A 4,471-nucleotide genomic window follows, 5' to 3' on the forward strand; every position below is an offset into this window, starting at 1 on the left:
GGGCAACAAGCGCAACGCAAGGCTGCGATCTCGCGCACTTTGCGCACGGCTGGAGAAGCTTTGCTGGCCGGCTTTCGCTCCTCGTGTTTACCGTGCGTTAAAGTTGCGCGTCCGTGGCTCTCGCAGCTCTTGCGCGCCCGGTCGCAGAGAGGAGTACGCAACCTCGACCGCACTTTCCCTGCAGGCTTCCTTCCGACTCGAAGTCCTGCGGCGGTCTCAACGAGGTGCCACATCCTCAATGCAGTCGGTCGCCCCCGTTTCGGTTGGGCTCTGGCACGACGGTCGCCACCGTCTCGCCCTTGAGTGGCCGCTGTTGGCGCTCGCTGTGAGGTGTTCAGCGTGCTGTCCGTGTTGCCGACGCGGTCAAAACGAGTCGACGGCTCACGTTCCCTTGTGCGCCGAAGGCTCTCTTGATATGTGATCCGACCCTCAGACAGACGAAGCCAAGGGAAGACCCAAGGCCGCAATGTGCGTTCAAAGAATCAGTGCTCAGTGTGTCCTGCAATTCACACCAAGTCTCGCAGCTGGCTGCGTTCTTCATCGACCCGAGAACCGAGTGATCCACCGCTTAGAGTCGTGAAAAAGTGTTTGTTCAATTCCGTACAGTCAAAACCAAACGTTTCTGGCACTCGGCCAAACAGTGGCCAAGAAGGGCGCTTTTCAGCGCACGCTTGGACTCCAAAACTCTGCCGCGCCTTTTTCGGCTGCCGCAAATCGAGCAAACGGTGTGTTTCGGACGGCGTTTCGCTTCCGCTACTTGCGAGTGCTTTCGTGGTCCACCCCTCTATAAATACTCGGGAGGCGTCGAAGCCGGTTCTCCAAGCCGGACCCGTAGGTATCGTTGTGTGCTCGCTCTCATTGGCCCGCCTAACCAGAAAATGCCTGCGGTACACCCATTTGGATAAGAGTGCACGCAGATGCGGGCCTCGACGGCTACACATTTCCTCGGGCGGCCGCCTCCCGGCCTCCGTGGAGCGCGGGATGCACGGTCCCATCGACAAGCCTCTCCCGTTTTTACCGTGGCGTCGCGGTTCACCACGGCGGGCGGGTCGGTCTCCTCCGCATAAAAAGGGGGACCCCCGCTTTTTGTTCCACGAAATCGCACAAGCTTTTTTCGCATCCACGGTTTGCCACCGCACACCAAAATGCCGATCCGGCTGCCTACTTTAGCCAACAGGTGGAGCCAGGCGCGCCGTACTTGCGCGGCACTTCCCACGTCCACCGAAGTCGGTGCCAAGGACCACTTTCGGCGCCGGAGCCGCGTACGAGCCTACTCGAGGCGGAAGAACGAAGCCAGCAAGGGCCTGGCCGCAAGTGCGTTCAATTGTCGGGACGTCCAAGTCCCTCGTTCTTCCGTGCTTCCTCTTTCGGCAAGTCGTTGCGGCACCTTCCCAAAGCGCGCAGACCCGCTAATCGCGACGAGCGCGACGTGGCCGTGCCGCCTTTCCCTCGGCAGCAAGCAAAACGCCTGGCAACGTCGACGCTCCCCTAACCGCGATCTCGCACCGTGTTTCGTGTGGCGAATTCAAAAGCCGGCCGGCGCTGCTGCAACCATTACGGTCGGTACGCATACGCCGCGGAGGGCGGGACGGTCATCGGAGCGTGCGGTTCCTCCATCGAGTACTGCGCACCTCGGCCGTCGCATCGCCGTGCCATGACCGGCCGCGCGTCAACGCGAACCGGTGCCAGCGAGATCCCTCGCCTGCAAGAACCGACCGGCAGCCTCCGTCACCCGAGGACGCGGAGGCGCTTGCCGCGGACGGCGGGACGGTATGCACTGGTGCACAGCGGACCCGTCACATCGCCAGTTCCTTGACCGACCGCCGACGCTTGTGCCGTTCCTCTCGTACTTGGCAGTCGCCGCGCGATTGTCGGGTCTCGTTCTTGCACGCTCGAACGGTCGGGAGGGCACTCGGCTGGCGTTTCGGGAACGCGCAGCCTCGCCTTCTACCGACGTAACCACGACTCGCCGTTCGCGCTCCGCCGCTCCTGTTTACAGTACTAGGCGGTCCCGCAGCGGTCGGGTCGCGCATTTCGAGCGCTTCGAGCCACGGTGCAGTGGCGGGTCGAAAGCCGACCTATGAGTGCGTTGCGCCGTTTGTACCCGCGTCCGCCACCTGGCCGACCGTCCAAGGTCGCGGTGTTGGCGTCCGCTGGGCGCAACAATTTGTCACGGGGTGCCGCTCCACATTCAGGCAGCCCCGTGGGGAAAAGCCGACCCCGCGTCCAAACGGGGTCAGCGGCAGAAAGTGTCGGGCGCAGACGCAGCTGAGGCGCTCACCCTTCACAATCCGTTAATGATCCTTCCGCAGGTTCACCTACGGAAACCTTGTTACGACTTTTACTTCCTCTAAATGATCAAGTTTGGTCATCTTTCCAACAGACCGGCGCAACCGAAAGGCCGCGCCGGACATCGGTCCGAAGACCTCACTAAATCATTCAATCGGTAGTAGCGACGGGCGGTGTGTACAAAGGGCAGGGACGTAATCAACGCGAGCTTATGACTCGCGCTTACTGGGAATTCCTCGTTCAAGGGGAACAATTGCAAGCCCCTATCCCAATCACGAAAGAAGTTCCACGGGTTACCCAGTCTTTTCAGACAGGGATAAAGACACGCTGCTTCCTTCAGTGTAGCGCGCGTGCGGCCCCGGACATCTAAGGGCATCACAGACCTGTTATTGCTCTGTTTCGTGCGGCTAGGAGCCGCTTGTCCCTCTAAGAAGGTTGTAAGGTGCTGGGAACCCCGCACCTATTTAATAGGCTAGAGTCTCGTTCGTTATCGGAATTAACCAGACAAATCGCTCCACCAACTAAGAACGGCCATGCACCACCATCCACCGAATCAAGAAAGAGCTCTCAATCTGTCAATCCTCCCAGTGTCCGGGCCGGGTAAGTTTTCCCGTGTTGAGTCAAATTAAGCCGCAGGCTCCACTCCTGGTGGTGCCCTTCCGTCAATTCCTTTAAGTTTCAGCTTTGCAACCATACTTCCCCCGGAACCCAAATACTTTGGTTTCCCGGAAGCTGCCCGCCGAGTCATTTGAGTAACTCAGGCGGATCGCTGGTTGGCATCGTTTATGGTCAGAACTAGGGCGGTATCTGATCGCCTTCGAACCTCTGACTTTCGTTCTTGATCAATGAAAACATTCTTGGCAAATGCTTTCGCAGTAGTTCGTCTTGCGACGGTCCAAGAATTTCACCTCTAGCGCCGCAATACGAATGCCCCCGTCCGTCCCTCTTAATCATTACCTCGTATTCCAAAAACCAACAGAACAGAAACGAGGTCTTGTTCTATTATTCCATGCAAGTTTATTCAGGCGACTCGCCTGCGTTGAGCACTCTAATTTTTTCAAAGTAAAAGCACCGGCCATCTCGAGGCACACAATGAAGTGCACCAAGAAAGAACCGGCATGATGTTCAGTCCGAGCCGTCGCATCGGGTAGATGCACTACTCGTCTGGAACTGAGATCCAACTACGAGCTTTTTAACCGCAGCAGCTTTAGTATACGCTATTGGAGCTGGAATTACCGCGGCTGCTGGCACCAGACTTGCCCTCCAATTGATCCTCGTTAAAGGATTTAGAGTGTACTCATTTCAATTACGGGGCCTCAAAAGAGTCCCGTATTGTTATTTTTCGTCACTACCTCCCCGTGCCGGGAGTGGGTAATTTGCGCGCCTGCTGCCTTCCTTGGATGTGGTAGCCGTTTCTCAGGCTCCCTCTCCGGAATCGAACCCTGATTCTCCGTTACCCGTAACAACCATGGTAAGCAAGTAACCTACCATCGAAAGTTGATAAGGCAGACACTTGAAAGAAACGTCGCCGGCTCGTGGCCATGCGATCAGCACAAAGTTATCCAGAGTCACCACACAATACGGGCCGAAACCCGATCGATCTTGGTCTAATAAAAGCACCCGTTACCCAAAGGGCTCCAGGCTCACTGCATGTATTAGCTCTAGAATTGCCACAGTTATCCAAGTAGGAAGAAACGATCTAAGGAACCATAACTGATTTAATGAGCCATTCGCGGTTTCGCCTTATTTCGGCATGTACTTAGACATGCATGGCTTAATCTTTGAGACAAGCATATGATTACTGGCAGGATCAACCAGGTAATCGTTCGACTGCGCGTCCGTCCTCGCCCTCGGCGGGCCGGACGCAGTCTGTGTGCGGCGGAGGCCACCTTCAGGCGCCCCAACACGCTTATTTTGCACTCCGAGATGACGGCGTTCGAGCTCGCTACGGCACAACCTTCCCGAAAGACGAGTGGGAGCCGTGCGGCAAGAAGCACGTTCATGCTCGCTCTTTTTCGTTGCATCGACTCGGTCGCGCCGTGCGGGTTGCCCAAGCCCGCTGCACTGTCGGTGGACCGGCCGGAACTAGCAACGGAGCCGAGACTGCAAAGCCGCCAGACGACGGGTCACGCCCGCGTCTTCGGCGCTTTCGCATCTGAATCGCCCGAGGACGACACGGAAC

At 57.6% G+C, this 4,471-nt stretch overlaps 2 non-coding genes across 2 annotated transcripts; both read right to left on the minus strand.

Annotated features, from left to right (window-relative positions):
- Positions 1-423: 423 nt before the first annotated feature.
- LOC142795986 (5.8S ribosomal RNA) lies at positions 424-576 on the minus strand. Its single transcript, XR_012893464.1, has one exon. It is a non-coding gene; the product is annotated as a 5.8S ribosomal RNA (ribosomal RNA).
- A 1,719-nt stretch (positions 577-2,295) lies between these two features.
- Positions 2,296-4,110, minus strand: LOC142795987 (small subunit ribosomal RNA). Its single transcript, XR_012893465.1, has one exon. It is a non-coding gene; the product is annotated as a small subunit ribosomal RNA (ribosomal RNA).
- Between the last annotated feature and the right edge of the window lie 361 nt (positions 4,111-4,471).

Source organism: Rhipicephalus microplus, unplaced genomic scaffold, assembly GCF_043290135.1.
Source record: "Rhipicephalus microplus isolate Deutch F79 unplaced genomic scaffold, USDA_Rmic scaffold_992, whole genome shotgun sequence".
Classification (NCBI taxonomy): Eukaryota; Metazoa; Arthropoda; class Arachnida; order Ixodida; family Ixodidae; genus Rhipicephalus; species Rhipicephalus microplus.